General features: G+C 42.8%; 1 long non-coding RNA gene across 1 annotated transcript; it reads right to left on the bottom strand.

Annotated features, from left to right (window-relative positions):
• Positions 1 to 1,035: 1,035 nt before the first annotated feature.
• LOC142827516 (uncharacterized) lies at positions 1,036 to 5,359 on the bottom strand. The gene is made up of 4 exons (XR_012902203.1): positions 5,114 to 5,359; positions 3,031 to 3,103; positions 2,425 to 2,535; positions 1,036 to 1,077 (listed from the first exon to the last, which is right to left on the bottom strand). It is a non-coding gene; the product is annotated as an uncharacterized LOC142827516 (long non-coding RNA).
• Positions 5,360 to 10,910: the final 5,551 nt, after the last annotated feature.

The raw sequence follows: 10,910 nt of genomic DNA, 5'->3' as shown, positions 1-10,910 counted from the left end.
TAAGTACAGGCAGTCCCCGACTTACGTGGATCCGACTTACGTCGGATCCCTAGATACGAACGGGGTGAGGCAACTCCCGCACATGCGCAGCAGCATTCCCGGGGCTCGCTCACCTGGGTCCTAGGATCCTCCTCCTCCTCGGGCCGGCTCCGACTGGGGTCCCGCAGAGCTGCCGGGCAGAGGAAAAGTGCCTCCCCACGCCCGCTGCCCCCCCGCAACCCCTGCCAGCAACAGGCTGCCCCCTCCCCTGAGCAACAGGCTGCCCCCTCCCCTGAGCAACAGGCTGCCGAACAGACAAAAGCAGCCTCTCTGCCCCTCCTCCCCTCTATACATGCCGGGGCAGCAGCGTCCCCGGGGCTCGCTCACCTGGGTCCTAGAATCCACCTCCTCCTCCTCTTCGGCCGGCTCCAACTGGCCTCTGCCTGCAGCAGCTGGCCACAGGGACAGGGATCCCGCAGAGCTGCCGGGCAGAGGAAAAGTGCCTCCCCACGCCCGCTGCCCCCCCCCCTCGGCCTCGCATCCTGCACTCCTCCCCCCTCCCCCCCTGCCAGCAACAGGCTGCCCCCTCCCCTGAGCAACAGGCTGCTGAACAGCAGACAAAAGCAGCCTCTCCGCCCCTCCTCCCCCTATACATGCTGGGCTCCCTGGGCAAACAAAGACTCCACCAAAACAAACAAAGTGCTGGCCTCATTGTGTTAGCAAAAAAAGGACCCTCCTCCTGGAACCCTGGGTGGTGTGTGGAAATAAAGCTATTAGCTCAAAGCATGGTGCAGAGCTGTTTGGTATTTGATGAGTTACTCCTTTAGTCCTGAGTTTGTCACAGGGACAGAAATAGATGTGAAATCTTCTGAACAGGGGAACAGACAGCAAAACAAACATTAGAGGGGAGTTAACCTTTCCCTATGCTATCCAAAACTAAAAAAAAAAGTTTGGCTAGAGTTTCCCCTACAATATGTACCAGTTCCGACTTACATACAAATTCAACTTAAGAACAAACCTACAGTCCCTATCTTGTACGTAACCCGGGGACTGCCTGTATTTACTTTGACCCAGGTGGATAATTCTGTCTGTAAAAAACTTCAATGAAACCAAAAATGAACAACATGTTACACCTGAGCAAATGGTAAAGTTTAACCATATGTGGAACTAAATCAGTACTAAGAACAATATAAGCGGGGGAGAGGGAGAAAATGGTCAGTCTCTCAAGATCTCTGTTCTGTCATACATCTTCATACTGAGAGCTATCTTTCTCCACACGTAGTCCTAGTAAAGGAAACCGTGCTACTCATCAGTAAGGTATTAATCAGCATGAAGAAGGCAGCAGAATCCACTGCACTAGGATTAGCAACTTTAAAAAAAAGCTTAAGAACAAAGGCTACAAAAACAGATGGCAGCACATACAGTAAGCCCCTGTAGCCAAGAAGGCTAATGGCATATTAGGGTGCATTAGGAGGAGCATTGCCAGCAGATCTAGAGAAGTGATTATTCCCCTTTATTTGGCTCTGGTGAGGCCACATCTGGAGTACCGTGTCCAGTTCTGGGCCCCCCACTATAGAAAGGATGTGGAAACATTGGAGAGGGTCCAGCGGAGGGCGACCAAAATGATTAGGGGGCTAGAGCACATGACGTATGAGGAGAGGCTGAGGGATTTGGGTTTGTTTAGTCTTCAGAAGAGAGGAGTAAGGCAGGATTTGATAGCAGCCTTCAGCTTCCTGAAGGGAGGTTCCAAAGAGGATGGAGAAAGGCTGTTCACAGTAGTGACAGATTGCAGAACAAGGAACAATGGTCTCAAGTTACAGTGGGGGAGATCTAGGTTGGAAATTAGGAAAAACTATTTCATTAGGAGGGTGGTGAAGTACTGGAATGGGTTACCTAGGGAGGTGGTGGAATCTCCATCCCTAGAGGTTTTTAAGTCTTGGCTTGACAAAGCCCTGGCTGGGTTGATTTAGTTGGGATTGGTCCTGCCTTGAGCAGGGGGCTGGACTTGATGACCTCCTGAGGTCTCTTCCAGCTCTATAATTCTATGAATATAGGCAGGGCTGGCCCCAGCCATTTAGGCGTCCCGGGCCATCTGACTTTGATCCCATCCCAGCTGACTTTGATCCCTTTTTAGATATCTAACCAGTGGGTTTTGCCCATGAAAGCTCATTATACTATATATATAAATCTCTCAGATGCCACAGGACTAATCGTTTTTAAAGTTACAGACTAACAGAGCTATCCCCCTCTGAGACTTTCAAACCAAGTAGTGCACGAGGTTCCTTAGAATCCAAGGAAATGCTTTAAAAGCACATCCATTTTCAAGATAGCCCTCAGAACAAAGTTTCATGTAATCCTTGCTTTAAATCACAATGCAGTCGCCATCACTCTAGGACATACATTTTGAAACACTGTTCAAGTCTGAGTAGCAAACAGAAAAATTACCTGGTGCACTAATAGAGGTAAGCTTTCTGCTGTATACTCTGTTCTCAGACAGCTCTCTAGCTCCCTCTGCATGACATCCGCCTGAACAACAAGAGGTTTTGCCTCAGCTACCTGCAAGCACAGGGTAATTAGATATCCAGCAAACTTTCTGGGCAAATACAAATATTCAGGAAAAATGCTATGCAGCATTTGTGTTTTGTAATAGGCAAAGCCATTCCTCCCCCACAAAATTTCAGCAAAAGGCTAATTTTTCCACACAGTGTGGAATACAATATTATTGATTTTAAATAAAGAAAACCAGTTGTTATGGACTTGATCCTGTAGCCTTTGAAGCCAGTGGGAATCATCACATGGGTAATGGCTACAGGATTGGGCCCAATTATCAGCATCACAAAAATGACTTTTACTAAAAATAAAGGATTATGTTGTTTCACTAAATATACAATTATATCAGTACTCTACCCACCCATCCCCATGTGTCTTATTGTCAAAAATAGAGATAAGTTACAGTTTTGTCCATTAAAAAAATCTTTATCTTCAGTTCTCAATTACTATTTAGAATATATTTAAATGAGATTTTTTTATGCCAGTATATTCTTTAGTTACCTGTAAAGCTTTGTTCAGTGTTACCTCCCTTTCTTTTCTGAAGTAAGTAGCATCCTTTGGTATTGGAACAGAGCTATAGAAAAGTGATCCAAAAGAATATTAAAGACCAATAGAAAACAATGTAGTGTCTGTTATTAATATATTTCTTTGCCATAATCTGAAACACAAATCAATGGTAAATATTATCCACAGTAAATATTCCTTTTTTAAAGGCTGAAAAGTTTTAAAAATTATATAGATATAGACAGAGCTGTCCCGTCCATAGGATGAATTGGGACTGCCAGCCCAGGTTTTTGGGGGCCCCAAAGAAGCCATCCTATGGAGGGGAGGGACTGGGGAATTAATGAGGCCTGGCACACATGCGCGCGTGCGCACACACACACACACACACACACACACACACACACACACACACACACACACACACACTCACCACTGAGTGGTGGGAGCCAGAGTGGCTCAGCAACCTGCTTTCTGGGGAGGGGAAAGGGGAAGAGAAGGGGGAGGAAAGGCTCTGGGACACGGGGGGGAGGGGTTTCCCCAAGCCCCGTGCCCATCTCAGGACAGCCCTGGATATAGATTAGGAAAAAAGAGATAGTGTGTACACCTGGACAAGGTTTACAATCCCTAAATCAATTAAAATCCTCACTAAAGTAAATAAAGACTTTGCCTTAGTGAAGCTTGCAAGACAGGACCCAATATTTATTGACACTAAAAACTAAATGTGTAAAAAGGATAAGAGTCAAATCTCACCCTCTCAAACCCACACTATATTTAAAATTCTTACACACAAACTATTGCAAATATTAAATATTATTCTACTAAATAAAAATGAATGTGTACGTACTAAATGCCAACCGAGTGCCCAATTCTCAGTCGAGTAAGAGCTGCAGAATCACATCCAAGAACCACAACCATAGTGGAACACTTAAAAATACCCCTCCTTCAATGTAAGTAATGATGGAGGATTAAATAAGGCTGCATGGAAATTTTAAATTTTGTTTGGGATTTAACACGCAGAACCACACTGAATTTTCAAAACAAATTTAGAATTTGATAATAGCTTTCCCATACTACGCAGTGAATAAACAGAGGAATCAGGATTTAAAAAAAAAAAAAAAAAAGAGTCAATGTTCTTTGTTCCCAGGTCTGTGTCCAAGCCTCTAGATCACGTATGTATGTATGATTTCTAACAAGAGGCAGTGGTGCCGACTAGGGATGTTAAATATCAATTAACTAAATAGTCGAGTAACCTCATGAATTCTTAACAGTTAGACGACTATTTTATAGTTCCCAGGGGCAGGGCCGGCAGCAGCACGGGGTACCAGGCGGGAGCTAGTCTGCAAGGGGAGCCAGTTTAAAAACCAGCTCCTCTTGCGGACCGGCTGCCTGTTGCCCTGTGCTGCTTCCTTTGATAAAGAGGCAGCAGTGCAGGGTGACAGCAGCCCCTGTCTAGCGGGAGGTGGTCTGAGCTCCCCAACCTGGCGCAAACAGGAACTGAGCTGAGCTGCCTGCCCACCTGGCTCCTAATACACTTTAAGTGCAGAGCCATAGCAGGAGTAGGTTCCAGACCCATCATGAGCCAGGCTGCTGATCAACCTGCTAAAAAATATACTGGTTGGCAGGGAGGAATGCATGTAGTCTATACATTAACCTTTAAGCTTTTGCTTGTTTGGTTAATTGGTTAATCGACTACACTATTATATCCTAGTGCCGACAGCCTCTGGGCAAGGTGGTGGAGGGTTAGGCTGAAGGCAGGCAGCCTGGAGCACCACCTGGCACATGCCACCACTCTCCCCGCCAAGCCCTTACAGCCACCCCAATCGCATAGCGCAGCGCTATGGTGGTGATTTAAAGGGTCCAGGGTTCTAGCCACTGCTACTTCCGCAGTAGCAGTTAGAGCAGCTGGGAGCCCTGGGCCCCTTTGAACTGTCAAGCCCAGGACAACTGTCCCCTTAGTTCCCCCTCCCCTCCAATCAATGGGCCTGACAACAGGAAACCAAAAATGTACAAAACAAACCTTTATAAAATACATAACTGACATAATCAATCCTCTTTCCCTCATTCATCAAAAGTACTTTACCTGTAAGCTCTACTTGGTGTTCCCTGCAGTACCCCATTGTCTTCTATTTCTGTCTTCAGCTCCACCAACTGAAAAGCTAGTTCTTTTTCCAACTGCTGGACTCTCTCAGTGGAAGAGATCTTGTAAAATCCATCTATATTGTAACTTCAGGGCTTTAAGTCTAAAACAGAAGTATACTACAGAACAAGCCTCGTATAGACAGTGTTTCCCCTCAAGAGTACAATAAATAAACCTTAATGCATAAGAGATATTCTTATATTTCCAAGGTGAGAAAAATAAAACCACAGAGATCATAGGTGATACATATTGTATCTGAGATGACCATCGGAACATTATAATAAACATTGTTTATTTTTTTCTGGTGTGGGAAACACCAGGTCCACTAGATTTTCCAAGGAAATCTCACAATTTCTATTTCCAACCCTGGAATCACATTATTTGCAGTTTCACATTTTTAGATTTATTGAGTAAATCTCATGGAATTTAATCACTTCATTGCTGGGTGACTGTGGACAAGTCACTTCCCCTCTCGGGGGCCTCAGTTTCCTCAGAGGGATATTGATACTATCCTCTTTTGTAAAAGGCTTTGAAATGAAAAGCTCTTTACAAGAGCAAGTTAACACAACCACCACTACCACCACCACCATCATCTTTGATACTTCAAGCACTGAAATGAGGCCTACGGTTTTGCTAAACAATCAAAAGTGCATTGTCAAAGTCGCTTGGTATGACCCCATCCAAAATCTTAATCCCCACTCTCCAGCTATTCTATCAAGCAAAAATTCTTCAGCTCTGATAACAAGCACACAAATCAGTAACAATAATCAGCAACTTATTCACACTATACAAGATTGTTATAGAACCAATTTTAATTTTCCTAAAACAGATCATGCATGTTTTACATTGTTACTAAAGAGTAACATTACAAAAAAAAAGTGTCCTCTTTCCATGAGGGGAATATATAAAGTGTGGAATTAAATAATAATAGCCTGCACTTCTAAGTATTATTTGTATTGTGTTAGTACTTATGGGCCAGGGCCCTGTTATGTTAGGCATGGTACAAATATATAAAATCTTAGGCCCCAGTCTTACAAACATTTACTCACATGAAAATCAATTCATTGGAGTAAAGTTAAGCACATGCACAAGAAGAAGCACAAGAAAACAAAATGAGAAAGTTATGAATAATGCCTAATCACTATAAACTGTTTTTGATACATCACACAAAGGGGGAGTTTCAAGGGACACATCCAAAGTCCACTGAAGTCAGTGTGAGTTTCATTGGGTTTTGGATCAAAGTGCAAGAAGACAATGTGCTGTCCTTGTGGATTTCAAAGATGTAGGTGAATGAATTTAAAGTTCTATTTTCCTCAGAAATAAGAACATATGCTCCATATATATTGCTTCTTATTTTGCTGCCATAATGTTATGTTGGGAAGCAAAAGTCTCTTAGTAAATCTTCCAGTCCACAAACATCTGTAGTTAGTTATGTTAGTAAGTATCCAAGTCCTGATGAGATCCTGCCTTTTCTAAACATGTTTTTGCCAGTTCCTATTCCCAGAACACAGTGGATTTATTGAGATGTCTAAAGGCCAACCTTTAGTTATGCTGAGAAGAAGATTGTAACATATAATGTTTTCAAACTAAATCCTTTTGTACAGACACAAAATCTTTGCAGCAGGTTTAAGAAATAGAGTATTACTGTTTAATATGTGCTGGCATATTTGAGTAAAACTAGAAACATGAACTGCTGCTGCATACAATTTGCTTTCCTAGGTATCTAGTTATATAGTTTGTCTTGTATTCTTTGTCCTATTTTGCATATGTCCAATTGCAAACTCTGACCCTAGGTTAGAGCACTAATCATTTCTCTTGTCACTGATAATTTTGTGGCAGACTATTTTGTATAAACCACTGTAAAAGGGGCCAGGCTAAATAAACTGATTACTTTCCTTTGGAATGGGTCATTGTAACATTTGTCTTCTGCCTCTGTAATAATATTCAAAATGAGAATAAGCATAAAAAGTTAAAATAGTTTCAAATACAAAAGGACATAGAATGTTTTCTTACTTCTGTGCATGATTCAGAAGGACTTGTCAGAGATTCCAGACCAAAGCTCATTAAGCCAAATTTACTTGTTGAGTAAAACAATATGTTTGAAAGCTCTCGTACATATTAGTCATTAACAGAATTCGAGACTGGGATTCTCAAAGGAACCTAAGGAATTAGGCATCCATATCCCATTTAATTTATATCGAATTTCAACACCAAACTCTCATAATAGGACCTGATCCTAAAAACAGAGGCACATGATTGACTTTACTACTATAAGCAGTTTGATTTCAATGGAACTATTCACTGCTAAATATAAGCACATGCCTACATGTTTGCAGGAGCAAGGCCTTGGCCTCCTTCAAAAATCCCATTGTAAGTACTTAATAACTGCTTCTAATTGTAAATTTTCTAAATAAAACATAATTTGGCTAGTCTCCCTATTGTAGGCAATGCTGAAATACTATTCCAAAACAACTTCTTGCAGTTGCTGATCTTTAAGAATGGATTCTTAATTTCTATATTTTTTCCCTAGCTAAGGAAACTATGTTATTCTCTGTAGATATAATTTAATCTATGCCTCTTTATAAATGCACATTGCAGTAGGTCAGTTCTGTTTTACTCTGAGAAAGGAAACGTATCAAAACCTTTCAACAGTTCCTGAGAACAAGACATTAGTATTAAAAATTAATTGAACTGTTTTGAGTTGAAATATTAAACATGTATACAAAATTTTTATTATATACACTTTAAAACTTTTTTGATCAATGCACCTATTTTCTTCAGACTCATTTAGACTTCAAACCAAACACTTCTGACATAAAATTAAATAAAGATCTCAAAAAACTACTGATCTATCTTGAACCATTTTCATCTGGCTTCCTTTCCATCTCCTCCCAATCCAATTTTAAGGGTAACTACTTAAGTAATTTATATCGGTGGATTATATATTTTATGCAATACACATTTGCTATGGCCATTTAAACGCTGTCCTTCTTCCTACATTCTATAGACAGAAGGACAGCACCAAAATCTCCATTGCCAGTTTCAGAACCTCACGATACCTGTCCAACTCCCCTGAGGTTGCTTCTGTCAGCCGCTGCTGCTAAATGAACCCTTGCAATGAGAGAAGGGCTTGGGTCCTGTGCCTGCAGCAGGGGCACCAAGCGGTCTGCCCTCACAGAATCAAACGAGGAGAGGGACAGAGGAAGCAGCTGATAAACCCACCACTTTCCCAGCGCGTGGACAGGCCCAGATGTAACCATAGCAACCCCAGTACACTGAACGTTCTAGGGGATGGGGAAGGCAAAGGTAAAGATCATCCCAGGCTTCCAAGCCAGGAGCTGCGATCGCTTTTGTCTCTGGCGCTGAAGGTGCAGCAGGGACTCACTCCCTCGTTCCCGGTGCTGCTGTCATTATGCAAATGTGTTCACCTGCTACTTACGCACAGGAGGCAAAATTCTGGTTGTTTCTTGTCCAGATTTAACAGAAAAGGGTCTATGGTTTGTTGCTTAGGTGTAGGATCGCCTGCTTGCTTGCAGAGACAAATGTAACCCCTTGGGTTACCTGGGACACTTAAACCCTTAAGTATTAAAAACCTTTTTGAAAATAGGCTGCAGGGTCTGGACAAGGTAGCGGGGCTCCCAGGATAGCAATGTTGGCTCTGCTACTGACTTCGCTGTGGGATAACCATAGGCTACTCCTTGCATCCTAGTTTCTCCATCTCCAACATATTTGTTCACTTCATAGGGATAGTGGGGGTGGCTTGACATCACAAGATAGGAACAGCCTCTTTGCAACTGCAGAATACTGCTTCTACCAATAGCAATGCTGATTTCACTGTATAGAAATGTTTTCTTTCTCCTTCCAACTCCCATCTACAGTAGGAAAATAATTACAGTGCCTTTTTAAACACTAATGGGGACAGGATTTGATAGCTTTTATTTTTAAAGCATGCTAGTGGATTATGATCAATCTTTAGAGTCAATTTGATGCTACCTTTACTAGTAAAGATTTTTTTTAAAGATGCATATGCTAGTGCTTAAAATTGTGTTGGAGAACACAGTCTAAAACACAAGCTATTTTCTATTCCAGGCATAGTCCATAAAATAAATCCTAGATCCACGCTCTGGCATAATTTGGAGGGAGACAGGTCTGATATAAATTTTAATTAAACTTGATGATCTCCCACCACTCAAACCTTTAAAATAACTCACTAAGGCTGCGTCTAGACTGGCAAGTTTTTCTGCAAAAGCTTGCCAGCTGTCTACACTGGCCGCTTGATTTTGCGCAAAAGCACTGACATTCTACTGTCCGAAATCAGTGCTTCTTGCGCAAATGCTTTGACGTTCCCATTCGGGCAAATGCCCTTTTCCGGAAATGTTTTTGCGCAAGAGGGCCAGTGTAGACAGCTAAAAACTGTTTTGTGCAAAAAAGCCCCGATGGTGAAAATGGCAATTGGGGCTTTCTTGCGCAAAACCGCGTCTAGATTGGCACGGACGCTTTTCCGCAAAAAGTGCTTTTGCAGAAAAGCATCCATGCCAATCTAGGCGCTCTTTTCTGCAAATGCTTTTAACGGAAAAACTTTTCCGTTAAAAGCATTTGCGGAAAATCATGCCAGTCCAGACGTAGCCTAAGTCTATAAGACTCCCACTTAGACAATTTAAAAAAATGAATATATCGTGGTAAGTCTGTAGATACACAATATAGCATATAAACCAGAAAGCATATGCAATCTTCTTTCACCACTGAGAAATGGCTGAACACAACACATTAGTCCAAAAATACTTACTAACTTTATTCTGCAATAGTGCAGGGCTGTCCTCCTCTGATTAAAGACCCTCTTGTCAACACAACTATAAAATCCCTGGAAACAGAGCTTGGCTCTACCTTATGCAAAGCTCATCTCCCAGTGTCATTTGTCAAGTATCCAATACCTTTAATTTATTACTCCTTTGGTTAGCTCTCATCCATTGTTTTATTCCCTATCCTGCATTCCTACTCAACCCTCAAGTTCAGTCCTTCCCCCTCCTGCTGCCAGTGTGGACCCCTCCTCTTCACCTGCTTCCTGACCCATGCCCTTCCCTATCTCCTCCCTATCTGGGAGCCTCTCTCCCCTTTCCCTTCTATTCTGCCCCCTGCAGAATACAACATTCCATCTCTAACCGGAGGTTTCCCTCTCTCTCCATGCCCCAGCAAGTTGGACCCATGATCTCCCCCCAAAAAACTGCCACTGAGAACATGACCTACCACATTCAACATTCCCCATCTCCAGGACCCTCTCACCACTCTGAGTCCACTACCATCATTAGTCCCACACTAGCCATACATGTGCATGGCCCTGACAGATGTGGGTATCCCCAATCTCAGCACATCTCCCCAAGGTGGCCTTGCACTATGGTGGAGCACCTAGAATGGAGCAATGCAGCCACCTCCATTCTTAGGCTCTCCAGCTACACCACATTTAAGTGGAAGGAGGCAGCATTGAGCGGTGGTGATACCCTCTGCTGCACTAACCCAATGCTCATCCCTGTCTAGCCACCCTACCCTATACACCTAGCACTATCTGGGTGCTGTAGGACCAAACACATCCCACTTATCTCCACCCGCTTCTGTCATGCTCAAAAAACATGACACACACTCCACCTTGGCTCATGTGTTTTACATGTGGAGCCCTGCACCTGCTGTCCCATATTCGGCTACCTGTGCTGGACTGGTAAAAGCTAGGTACTCCTGGGTCTCTGAG

This window comes from Pelodiscus sinensis, chromosome 3 (assembly GCF_049634645.1).
Source record: "Pelodiscus sinensis isolate JC-2024 chromosome 3, ASM4963464v1, whole genome shotgun sequence".
Taxonomy (NCBI): Eukaryota; Metazoa; Chordata; order Testudines; family Trionychidae; genus Pelodiscus; species Pelodiscus sinensis.
The sequence above is the reverse complement of the archived record's forward strand: the minus strand, read 5'-3'. Positions and strand labels throughout refer to the sequence as shown.